General features: G+C 47.1%; 2 protein-coding genes across 3 annotated transcripts in view; one reads left to right on the top strand and one right to left on the bottom strand.

The window, feature by feature from the left end:
• Rab3il1 (RAB3A interacting protein like 1) overlaps positions 1-10,007 on the bottom strand; it is a 31,503-nt gene extending 21,496 nt beyond the window's left edge. The window contains exons 1-2 of the mRNA XM_031389647.1: positions 9,461-10,007; positions 1,142-1,218 (exon numbers count right to left, since the gene is read on the bottom strand). The gene's annotated coding sequence lies outside the window, so the exon portion shown is untranslated. The remainder of the gene's footprint in view (positions 1-1,141; positions 1,219-9,460) is intronic.
• Positions 10,008-10,035: 28 nt separating this feature from the next.
• Positions 10,036-13,086, top strand: part of Best1 (bestrophin 1) — a 16,216-nt gene continuing 13,165 nt past the window's right edge. The window contains exon 1 of one of the 2 annotated variants that reach the window (XM_031389642.1): positions 10,036-10,219. The gene's annotated coding sequence lies outside the window, so the exon portion shown is untranslated. The remainder of the gene's footprint in view (positions 10,220-13,086) is intronic. The other variant, XM_031389643.1, reaches the window with a different exon arrangement.

The raw sequence follows: 13,086 nt of genomic DNA, 5'->3' as shown, positions 1-13,086 counted from the left end.
AAAAAAAAAAAAAAAAAAAAAAGAGCTACTCTCTGGGCATCTGCTTAGAAGGGAGGATCTGTGAAGGCTTTTGCCACTTAATAAGAGGTCAACCGTCCCCTCTTGCAAATCAGGAAACTGAGGCTTGAAGAGTTATTCAGGGTCACAGACGAGGGCACTGGGAGACAGTTGGGAATGGGCCAGCTGGCAACAGAACTGTTGTCTAGCGTCTCTCTTGGGGCTTACTATTCTATTCATACTCATCCCTGCCTGCCCTCCCCCTATTGCTTGAGGTTGAGCCTGGAGTCTGGTCACGAGGAGGAGACTCCCAAGGCGAGAGGTAGCTGCCCAGACCTGGCTGGGCAGGCTCTGAGGTAGATGAATCTACTTTTGCAGGCGTTCCACAGGATGACCTTGGGCAAGCAGGCTCCAGACAACGTGAACAGAGGGGACAGCATTGTCTTTCTTGTCCTATGATCCTTTCTAGGCAACCAGGGTTTAAACCCACCAGCTGCCCCTACTCCCCCAGCAAGGTCTCCCTCATTTCCATGAAAACAACCTCTGGGCTCCTGACCCGCTCCTCTGGCTGCCCCTCCCTCCGCCAGCTGTGCAGTGTTTGGACAACTGGATGGAATGTTCTGCTGCCAGAATTCTCCCTGGATCCCTGAGCTCAGATTTCACCAGGGAGGGAGGAAAGGATGCTGGCTCCAGGGAGGGAGAGGGAAGAGACTGGGGCGTTCAAACACGGGCCTGGACACCCCACTCCCTGTGTCCCCGGGGTCTGATGGAGATGACTGCCTGCAGCCCCTGTTCCACGTGGCTCTGAAGTCTGTCCAGTATTCTACAGAAAGGCCGGATGGCTGGTCGGGGCAGCTGTGTGGTGTCAAAGACTTGGTCAGGCCAGTGATGAAGTCAGACCCTGGGGACAGTCTGGGCTCAGGCAGGGCTGGGTGAGGAACAGCTCTTGGAGAATTCTAAGAATGTGAAGATCATGCTAGCATAGATCTTTCCATCCCACAGACTCCATTTTATTGCTAGGACAGTTGGGATGTAGGGGCAGGTGTGTTTGTCTAAATGGACACCGCATGCTGACTTAGACCTAAAACTAAACCAGACCTCTGGATGCTAAACCCGCACTTCTTGTGGTCCAGGGAGCCCTTACCCTCAGCCTCGGAGTCACATATCATCTTTGCTCTTCCTCAAAACACTCAGGCGAGATGGCCTCTGGTATATGGGGATCTGTATAAGGTCACAAAACAGCCGTGTGCCAGAATGGCCTCTGAGAGTGTGCCATCAGCTGCTCCATAGACCGAGAGTGTGCCATCAGCTGCTCCATAGACCAAGGGAGAGGCTCGGAGAGTCAGGGCACTCCCTCCCAACTACTGTGTTCAGACTTTGTCCCCTCCCTAGGACTCCCCACCCTTAGGACCTCATGGGAAAATCCTTTTCTCTGGCATCGAAAACATAGAAGCTCCAGACCCAACTATAGCAATGCTAGTTTGAGACTCAGTTTACCCATGTTAAAATGGAGTAGGGTTATCTTTCCTTAACTCAGTAGTTCTCAAAGTTCCTAATGATGTGACTCTTTAATACAGCTCCTCGTGGTGTGGTGCCCCCCCCACCATAAAATTATTTTATTGCTACTTTATAACTATAATTTTGCTACTGTAATGAGTCATAATGTAAATATCTGATATGCAGGATATCTGATATTTGACCTCTGTGGGGTCTCAACCCATAGACTGAGAACTGCTTATCTAATTCCTCATTGTATTGGGGTTGCTGATGTCTCTGGGCATTGGGTGTTGGTGGACCTCGTTGGAGATTTAATTTGAGAGACTGAGGAAGCCACTGTAGCTCAGGCAGGGGGAGAGGAAGAAGGGAATTATTATCACACACCAAATAGATGTGTGAAAATGCATCCAGGTGCCCCTGGGGCCTGGGCTAGTTCAGAGCAAGGAAACCTGTTTGGTCACTTGAATCTGCCCAGCGGGAAAGCTCAGCCATTTGATGAGTTTGAGAGCTATTCAGACCTTCAAGGACCAACACAACTATGAGAAAATATGACTGGAGTGGAAGACTCCATATGAAGGAATGTGGGGGTTAGCACTGACCTGCTAACATAAGATGTCACACCCATTTAATATGGTCCTTGTTGCTTTCTGTTCCTGTTTTATTTTATTTCATTTTGTTTTTGTTTTTCAAGACAGGGTTTCTCTGTGTACCCCTAGCTATCCTAGAACTCACTCTATGGACTAGACTGGCCTCAAACTCACAGAGATCCACTTGCCTCTGCCTCCTGAATGCTTGGATTAAAGGCATATTCCACCACTGCCTGACTAAGGTCCTTATCTTAAAGAGGGGAACTGGGATCTAGGGGCATAGCTCTGTGGCACAGCACCTGCCTAGCAAGCATCAGACCTAGGTTTCATCTTTTATAGGAGAAAGAGGTTGGGAAGAAGACAGCAGGAGGCTAAAGGATATGGCCAATAGCTAATAACAAATGGAGACACTTGGGTATGACTTCCAATCTCACTTTCTCATCTCTCCACTGTTCACCTTTCCAGAAAAAGGGATCGGTGATGTTTGTATGCTTTTGCGAAAAGTCTTACGTAGCCTAAGCTAGCCTCCAACTAGCTAGGTAGCTGAGGATGACCTTGAATTCCTGCAGTATTGGGATTGCAGCAGGCACGTGCCACAAAATCCAGTTTGTGTGTGCTGAGAATTTAATTTAGGGCTTCATGTATGTTGGGTGAGCCCTCTACCAACTGAGCTACATCCCAAGCCCTGTCTTTTTGTTTTGTTCTCACATTTATTTATTTAAGTTTGGAGGGGACATGCATAGGCCACTGCATATATGTCAGAGAACTACTTTCAAAAGTCAGTTCTCCCCTTCCACCTGTGTGTCCCAGGGATTGAACTCAGGTTTTCAGGCTTATTAGCAAGCAACCTTAACCCACTAAGCCATCTCATCTACCCAAATTTCTTGTTTTTCTGAAACAGGGTCTTACTAAGCAACCTGGCTGGCCTCAACCTCATGGCAACAGTCCTGTCTCCAACTCCTGAGCGCTGAAAATGAGGCTTTTTGGAAACGGTGGAACTTGAGGAATATGCAATAGTTAAAGTAGAAATGGGGCATTTCAGATAGAGGGACCAGCAGGTTTGGGAGTGGCCAAAACAGACACATCCAGAGAGAGGCAGATCCTTCAACTCGACTGGAACTTGGGGATGAATGGGGGACCATCCAGAAAAGTCTGGGAAGAGAGTGTAAGGTTTGGAGCCTCAGAGGCCAAGCTGAAGAATGTGGAGTTCATTCTAAATGCTCTTAGGAGCACTGTTAACATTTGTTTCATTCATTCATCCATCCACTTATTCACTCATTCATTCATTCCATTAGCAAGAGAGTAGCATGGGGCTGGCAGCAGAAAGTCCTCACTGATTCTCCAGTGAGGGAGACTTGGTCAATCTTGAAGCATTGGCCAGGATAAAGCAGAAGATAATCAACTGATCTATTTATATCAACACTGAAAACTTTTCCAAGCCCTCTCCCTCACCCTCATCATCCAGGACCAAAATTATAAGGCGAATAAGCTAGAACAACATGCTCAGCCAATGCCAAAGGGGCCACATCTTTAACATATCAAGAATTCACAGGAATTAACAAGGAAACAGTGGGAGCACAGCAGATGCCCATTCGGTCATTTAATTCTGCTTGATGTATGGGGATGGTACGTCAGTGATCAAGGCCTTATCTCTCTATTCATGAAGTTCAACTTGGGAGGTGGTGATGTATAAGGGATGAGATTCAGACAGCTGATTCTGACCCTGAGTGAAAAGTACTCAAATAAGGGAAGTATGGGATACTCTGGAAACTCACCCAGCAACTCCTAGCCTGGACCTATGATCCTGGGCAAGAGGATCTCCTGGGTTAGGAGAGGGAAGGGAATCATTGGAAGATATGGGCTAATGTGAGACTTAGGGACCAGATCATGGGAGGTGGGGCAGGAAGCTTTGTATCCTGAGTTTAGAGTTTGCACTTAAGGACAAGGGAAGTCATCCATACGTTTAAGCAGATGGGTGACATGACTGGATTTCCATGTCAAAGGGGTGGCTCTAAGGGCCAAGCATGGTGATATAATCCTGCGATCCCAGCACTTGGGAGGTAGCGGCAGGAAGATCAGGAGTTCTTCAAGATCAGCTTTGGCTACATAGTGAGTCTAAGGTCAGGCTGGCCTTCATGAAATACTGACTCAAAATCCAGGAAGACTCCTAGGTGGAATGCACTGGAGCATTTATGCTCCTCACGATGTGCTGGACTTGAAGCAATGAGGAACCCTTCTGTTACTGAAAATGAATACCCTAAGCCAGGCATGGTAGGGCTCATCTGTGACTCCAGCTACCTGAGTGAGACAGGAGGATGACTTAAGCCCAGCATTGAAGAGCAGCTTGGGCAAGGTAATGTGACTCTGTACAAACAAATCCCAGAGAGACGCCATGATTCTTTGAGGCCTTGTTGGCTGTCAAGATTTCTTTCCTTCCAAAGGAGATGAAGGACAAAGGAGGAGGAGGACCAGTGGGGAGGGTGGGGGCTGACTGTGGAGCAACTACATGAACCTAGGAGAGCCAAAATATTCCATGTTGGTGACATCCTTTGACAGAACTGTGTGTGAATCTATGGACGGAAATATCTGAATCTATTCCTGCAGGACTCCCACTAGTCAACATTGACTAAAGAGCTGTCAATCAGAGATCACCAGCATAAAAATGATGCTAGTTCCAATACGTGAGATTCAGCAGAAGTAACCTACAGACAGATTTGGCTGTCTTAAGGCTCCAGATACTAGACTCCTTTATGCAAAGCAGGAAGTGCAAGGCTAATAAGCCGCATGAGATCATTAAGGAGAACAGAAAAAAAAAAAAAACTTCAATGGCCAAATGAATATGTTTTCAAAATAAGGGGTTAAAAAAACAAAATAGACCCAGTGAGAGAGAGAGAGAGAAAGAGAGAGAGAGAGAAAGAGAGAGAGAGAGAGAGAGAAAGAGAGAGAGAGAGAGAGAGAGAGAGAGAGAATTGAATCTCTGGAAGGTGCATCCAAATGAAAGAGCCAGGGGGAGCTAGGGAGGAGTGCTGCGAACCTTTGTCTTCTGGACATGACACAGTTTTTGTACCGATAAGCTACCCGAGAGTGGGCCTTTCAACATTTCATCCAGGATGGTGGAAGTGCTTGTGAGCTCCCACCTGTCCCTGATGGGCTACTGGCAGCTGATAGTTGCTGGGGGAGATGGGAGTAACTTTCTTCAGTAGTGTAGGCACTGATAAGTTGCTCTTACCCCAGTAAGTAGCCTCCCACCAGTGTTCATGCAAGCAACCCTAACTATACACAGTGGGCCACACATAAAAAAGAAGACATGGAAGTAGCATAGCAACTTGCTGAGAAGAAGAAGGAGGGGCATGAAAGAGGCGAATGAGGTGAAACTCACTGAAATTCATTATATGCATGATACATGTTATATGCCAAATACACGTAAGAATTTTAAAAATAGAAGTTAAGTTCATTGGATAAATAATAGAGTTCTAAATTAATAGATACCTAATAAAATATTTAAAGCAAGAACTGTAAGAGCTGCAAGGAGCAGCTAGATAAATCTCCCCATCAGGGGATGAGCATCAACAGACTAACAGATAGCACCGGGAAGCAGACTGTTGGGACTTGGCAGCAGCAGACCTCTGCATTGGCAGCGAAGGTCTCAGTGTAGAGCATTGGCAGTGAAGGCCTCAGTGTGGAGCACTGGTTCCAAGCAAACTGGGAAGCAATTGCATCCCTGAGTCTGTTCCCACCATACCACTAGGCAGTTGACCTGTCTGAATCCTACCTAAAACTGGAAATTACTCCTTGGAGATGGTAAATTGGAGGTTCTTTGGATCAGTAGCAGCTGCCAGAGGGAGTATAGCGATTGCAAACAAACAAACAAAAAATCAGTCCTTGCACACCTTTAATCCCAGCACTTGGGAGGCAGAGGCAGGTGGATCTCTGAGTTTGAGGCCAGCCTGAACTACACAAAGAAACCTGTTTCAATGGGGGGCAGGGGAGGAGGAAAAGCAAAAGAAGAAAAAAAATCAGTTGTTGCTTTAAGTGGTGGCACAAGGGAAGAGGATCGCAAGTTCAAGTCCAGCCTGGCCTACATACTTTGTCTCATGATACCAAGGGTTTGTGATACAGCAAAGTAGAACCTAGTTTGGCTAGTGTGCACAAGACCTAGTACACCAAAAACATGACACCGACAAACAAGGATGGTTACAGAACACTTACTTTCCATCTTCTAGCAAGACTCCAAAGGTGAAGTCAATGAAAACAGTTCTAGCCAGGCAGTGGTGGTGCACGCCTTTAATCCCAGCACTTGGGAGGCAGAGGCAGGTGGATTTCTGAGTTCAAGGCCAGCCTGGTCTACAGAGTGAGTTCTAGGACAACCAGGGCTACACAGAGAAACCCTGTCTTGAAAAACCAAGGGGGGAAAAAAAAAACCAGTTCTAGTTGTAGCACTATTTGGGGGGGAGGGAAGGGAGAGAGAACAGACTTTTAACCAAAAATGGTATATATAAGACTTGTACACTGTATTGGGTAGGATGGAGGTACAGGCCTTTAATAACCAGCACTTGGGAGGCAAAGGCAGGCAGATCTCTGGGTTTGAGGCCAGCTCGATCTAACTAGTTCCAGAGATAGCCAGGACTATGTAGAGAGACTTTGTTAACACAAACAACAACAATAGCAAACAAGCAAGCAAATGAAAACCTTGCACACTAAAAACTACAAATTATTGTTGAATGAAATTAAAAGAAAGCTAAAGTATTGAACAGATAGTCCATGTTCACAGCCAGGAAGAACGATAAGATTCGCACGATAGAGTGTCCTACAGAATCAAAACCAGCCTGTCATGATTTCAACCGTCATTCTTCAGAAGTGGCAAGGAAGTCCTAAAAATTCATAAGGAACATCAAGGCACCTTACAATGGTTTACTATAATTGCCAACCTGACAGTCTTGAATCACTTGGAAAGACAGTCAGGTTGACCTGTGGCCATGTCTTGGGGTTCTCTTGGTTATATTAATTGATGTGGGAAGACCCAGGCTGAAAATGGGAGATGCTATTTCCTGGGTTTGGAATCTGGACCGCATAAGAGCTGAGGAAGAGTGGAGCAGTTGCCACGGATCATCCATTTCTCTTTGCTCCTGACTGTGGATATGACTGGCTGCTTCAAGTTCTGACTGCCTTGACTTCCCTGAAATGATGGGTTTCATTCCAGGTCAAACTGTGACCTGGAATCCTAAGTCAGACAAGGCCCTCCTCCCCAGAAGGGATTTTGTCAGATGTTTCAGCACAGCATCTGAAATGAACCAAAACCACAGCCTAAATAACCGAAGTCTGAAAACACATGCTTCTGTTTTACATTTGCTTATTTGCTTGTGTACGTGCGTGTGCATGTGCATAGGGTGGGGAGGGAGATAGGGGAGGGCGGAGATTGGTGCGAATGTACCATGAAGCATGGGTGGACATCAGAGGACAAATTGTGGAAGTAACTTCTCTCCTTTCACTTGTGGACTCTAAAGATTGAATTGAGGTCATCCTACCCACTGGGCCTAACTTGCACTTTCTGATTCCAGAACAGTATGCCTACCCACTGCCTGCCACTGTATAAACCAGGGCTGGTACATGCCTGTCATTCTAGCACTTGGGTGGCAGAGACAGGGATCCATGAGGCAAGCTGGCTGAGCTAGACTAGGCAGAACTGTCAAGTTCTGAGTTCAGCAAGAGATCTTGCCTCAGGAAATGAAGTAGTGAGCCCTTGAGGAAGACACTGACATCGACCTAGGGCTTCAATATGCATGCACACATATATACTTGTATACGCATTACACATACATGCACACATAAAAGAAAAAAGAAAAAAAATCAAAACAAATGTAGTATTGGCCTCAGGATAGACACAGAGATCAATGGAATTGAACAGAGACTCCAGAAATAGATACATCGCCACAGATTGATCTTTAACGATGGTGCCAAACCCATTCAATGACGGAAACAATCCTTTCCAGCAAAGAGTGCATGGACAGCTGGATACTCAGACGTGGCAGTGGCCTTGGACCTTTACCTCACACCCTCCACAAAAAGGAACCCGAAATATATAAGATCTTAAGGATATCAGCTAAAATCATAAAATTCTCAGGATAGATTCAGCCACATCAAAATTCATGAAAATTAAAAAGTTTTATGTGTCCAAGAACATTCTCAACTAAGTATAAAGAGGTCTGGGTATAGCTCAGTTGGTGGAGTGGTTGACTAGCATGCAAGAGACCTTGGTTCAATCCCCAGCACTGCATAAATTGGGCCTAAAATCTTGACACTTGGGAAATGAGGGTAGGACAATTAGGGGTTCAAGGTCATCTTCAGATACACATCAAGTTCAAGGCCTGTGTAAAAAGCAAACAAACATAAGAATACAGTGCTTTTGAACTGGAAACAGTAATGAATTTCTCACTCTCATCATCACCTGAAGCCAACCCCTCAACTCAGGTTGGACACCTGACTCAAATGCAGGTAAGAGTGGTTGCAGTCAAGGCTTAGTTTGATTGTGAGACCCACAAGCTAGAGGGAGAGAACCAGCTCCTGAAAGTTGTCCTCTGACCTCCACATGTGTACTGTGGTACTCAAGCACACACACACACAATAAATCCTTGCATCTCTAACAATCTTTTATATAGTGTGCATGTGTGCTAAGGGGCCTCAGTGTCCATGTTTTTTTTGTTTTTGTTTTTTTTGTTGTTGTTGTTTTGGTTTTTTTTGGTTTTTTGTTTGTTTGTTTGTTTGTTTTGTTTTTAGAGACAGGGTTTCTCTGTGTAGCCCTGGCTGTCCTGGAACTCACTCTGTAGACCAGGCTGGCCTCGAACTCAGAAATCTGCCTGCCTCTGCCTCCCAAGTGCTGGGATTAAAGGCGTGCGCCACCACCGCCTGGCTAAGAGTCCGTGTTCTAAGAGGAGATAGACAGGTAAAGCACTTCACTGAAGCTGAAGAGCCCACAGAGAAAAAAGCTTTTGCTCCTTGATATCCCCTAAGAAACTCAGACTGTGTAGTAGCTATCTGCATCAAGAATTTAGTCATGAGACTGGAGATGTGGCTCACCAGTTAAGAGCAATGGTCCTTCTTCCAGAGGACCTGACTTTGATCTCCAGCACCTACATGTTGGCTCACAACCATCTGTAACTCAAGTCTCAAGGGATCCTGTGCCCTCTTCTGGCTGCATCAGGTACCAGGCATGCATATGTTATAAACACCCATACACATAAAACCAAAAACTAAATACATACATACACACACACACACACACACACACACACACACACAGACATACATACAAAGAACAAAGAAATTCACTGTCTGAACAGGTGAGGATTTGGTGAAAAGGTAAGGGTACTTCAGGTCCTCACCTGGCTGGCATCTGCAGGGTAGAGTCCATGAAGCACCACACGACTAGAAATCCTAGCTTTCCCCCAGGTTGTGCTGAATTCTCACCATGTGCCTCTTTCTGGGTTGGTTCTGGTCTGTTCTGTATTATTTCATTGGTACTTGTGGGATATGGCTTGATGGTGCCAGGACTTGTCTCCCAGCCTTTCCCTCCCTCACCTTGTCCCTGCTGTCCCTCTGAAAGGGTCAGAGGTTATTATGTCAGTCTCCTAGAGCTTTAGCAATGAGATCTGCCTGGTGTCAGGAAAAAGGTATTGACTGTCTTCCTTCCTGTCCCTGGAGTGGCACTATATGTCCTCTGCCTCCCTGTCCAGCTGTGTTAATCCACCTCTTGGTTTCTTCTGTGTTTATTCTGTGATTGGCCCAGAGGAGGAGAGTGGGCTAGCAGGCACCCTGTGCAGAACCTGGAGACAGCAGCCAGGTCTGCCAGGCCCAATGCAGGGCCTACTGCCTACTGCCCTCTGCCAAGTCTGGTCTCTCCTACCTGCCTGGCAAAGGTCAGGTCCTCTGTGATGCTCTCGTCGCCATAGTGATCCTAGATGAGAAGGCTGTGATGTTCTGGGTCTGGAACCTTCAGCCATCAGCCCAGTGTGCTCTGCTTGCTCCCTGACATGACTCTCTACCAGGGGGCTGGAGAGCATGGGCTCTGCTACCATCAAAGTCTTCTTTGCACACCCCTCATTCCTCAGACCTTCCTTCAACCCCTACAGAAACCCTAACAGGTAAGCCTCAGGTCCCAGGTCACCCTCCTCCAGGCAGAGGTCACGGTTGGGGGTAGAGAGGACCCAGGACCCAATCCCAGCTCCTAGTCCTAGTTCACTGATAGTGATATGGCCTTGGCCAGAAGGTCTGCCTTGAGCACCAGTGTCCCGAGTGTTTTACACTCAACGGTCCCTTGGCAATGCCTCAGTGACTTGCCGTGGGCTGTTCTTATGTGCTTATATCTTGGCTCAGTGAGCTCCTATTCCTGCTTCAAACACCGACTCCAGTGCTCCCACTCAGGCATCGCTATTCCCATTCTGTGCTGGAGGTTTTATATATATATTTTTTTCAAGACAGGGTTTTTCTGTGAAGCCCTGGCTGTCCTGGAACTCATCCTGTAGACCAGGCTGGCCTCAAACTCAGAAATCTGCCTGCCTCTGCCTCCCAAGTGCTGGGATTAAAGGCGTGTGCCACCACTGCCTGGCTTAAATATTTCTTTACCAGTCACTCAACTTTTGACTTCTTAGAGGCAGGAGTTAGAACAGATTCTACCCTGGTATCAGAGATGTTTTGTTGAATAACTTCTTGTGGGATGGAAAGGAAGGGTGTGGTCTTGGCTGAGTGGGGCACTCTCCTTGCAGGGAGGGCTATTCTGGGGTCCTGCATCCCTGTATGTCTTGGGCTTTACCGTGTACCTGAGGTCTGCTTGGTTGACTGGAGACACTTGTGTCTGAAACCTGTGAGACACCATGTCTTATGTTTGGGTGTGCCTAGAGTTGGGTGGATCTAGGAGCAGATTGTTCAGTGTCTCTGGAGACATCTTGAGTCTGGAAGGGAAGGGAGCAGCACTAGCAAGTGGGGGAATGCTAGGCTAACGGTGATGAACAAGGGTTTCATGGAAAACCGAAGAAGTTCTCCAGCACTTCCCAGCTCTTCCAAAACACTCTGTCACTACTAGTAATGGCCAAGGATATAACAGCGCCTTCCAGAGACAGCTTTGATTGTCACTGACACCTGGACAACTGGACCAGGCTTCCCTGGCAAGAACTGAGTCAATGGTGACCTCTAGTGGCCGATGTAAGGGGTGCAGGATGCCGTCAAGGCAGTGTTTACAGGTGTTTTGTTTTGAACTACTCTGCCAGGAGAACATGTTCAACTTTAATTAAATATATATTTATTAGGCTGGGATTTATCTCAGTGGAAGGAGTTCTTGCCTAATGTTCATGAAATCCTGCACTGGATCCCCAGCACTTACCTGTTGGATATGGTGGTTCACATCTGAAATTTACAGCGGAAAGCCAGCACCTGGACAAGTTGGGTCTGCTGCCCCGTCCAGTGGGGGCGCGGGTAGCATTGGGGTGCAGGCAGCACATTTTGCAGATCCTCCCTAGGCCTGACGTAACCATCATCCTCACTCTCATCTTGCAGTGAGGCAGCTCTTATTCTCCCCCTCTTTTCAGATGAAAAGCCTGAGGCTCACAACAGTTCTGTCCCTTCTCTGTTCAGTTAAGGACAGGGACAGGGTGGCAGGGAGTGATGGGTGCTTTTCCTCCTCCAAAGTTGCCCCTGATCTCAATACTCTCCGGATAGCACCAGTTTTATCACTGTGATTAGAAAAGTAGTCAAGGTCATGATGAAGCATTTTTTTCCCCTTTCTGAATAGAGAATTATACAGGCAAAATCTGTGTGTGCCAGAATCACCTGCAAGCTCAGTCTCCTTAGGGAGCGCCTGAAGGGGTGTGGGAGGGGGAGAGGAAGCAGCGAGTAAGAGGGTGGCTTCCCTTTAAGGCTTAGGGTTATAATGTAAATTGGGACTTCTGGAAGTGTGGTTCCCAAGAACAACAAATCACAGACAACTGCAGCATTTGATAAAAAATGCAACGTTTCCAAGGACACGGCACCAGACTCCTAAGAAAGATCCAGAGAAGCTGCGTATTTGGTAACTGACTTGGCAACTGTCTCAGTCAGTGAAGACTGAGAACCAGTGCTTCTTGCTGTCTATGCTCTTCATGTACAGTGAGCTTACTGGCAAACTCCCATCTTAGCCTGATGCTCAGAAGAACCTACAGAAAGGACTGCTACACTAAGGTTTGGTGAGCTGCTGAGGTGCCACCCAGCTGCCCCTGGGAGCTTGGGCATGTGCCTTTGTTTTTCTCAGCCTGTCTGGGATTAGGCCTTTTAAATAGTAGGTTGATGCTCATCTCCCATCAAGCCCAGTTGCCACACCTGGCCTTCCTGCTTCCTTTTTCTTTTTCTGGCTCTGAAGTACCTGCTAGTAGGCCCTGCCAACCAATCAAAGCCACCACAACTTATGATGTCACCAGTGGCCAATCAGAGTTTCTCACCAATATATGCAGACTGCTGTCACTCTTCCATGCTGATATTCCAGAGCAACACATCCTTTTCAGATGGGGATGCTGTGGCCCAGTCAGGGCTAGCACGTAGGTCACTAGAAGCCAGTGACATGTGGCAGTTGTTCCGGAGGGGTCCCTAGAGTCCTGGACAAAGTCTCTTTCTTTCCCTGAGCTTCTGATACCTTAAATGGAGCTCAGTCCTGCTCCCAATCTCTGAAAGACCTCAAGGGTCAGGACACAGTGGTGGTGGCACATATTTCTCCATTTCTATACATAGAGCCATGGGAGAGGGGGTATGGCTCCTAATTCCAGCCCTGATAAATCAGCACCCCCAGGAAAGAATTAGAGGTACACTGGCCAGGCTGTGTTGCAGCAGATGACAGGGGGGGCTGAGACAAGGGCTTCTTTGTGGAACCCTTTGCTTAGAAAGTCAGGTGATGCTGGGCGGAGGTGGCGCATGCCTTTAATCCCAGCACTTGGCAGAGGCAGGCAGATTTCTGAGTTCGAGGCCAGCCTGGTCTACAAAGTGAGCT

The sequence above is a fragment of the Mastomys coucha genome, unplaced genomic scaffold (assembly GCF_008632895.1).
Source record: "Mastomys coucha isolate ucsf_1 unplaced genomic scaffold, UCSF_Mcou_1 pScaffold21, whole genome shotgun sequence".
Taxonomy (NCBI): Eukaryota; Metazoa; Chordata; class Mammalia; order Rodentia; family Muridae; genus Mastomys; species Mastomys coucha.
This window is presented reverse-complemented; position numbering and strand designations above follow the sequence as displayed.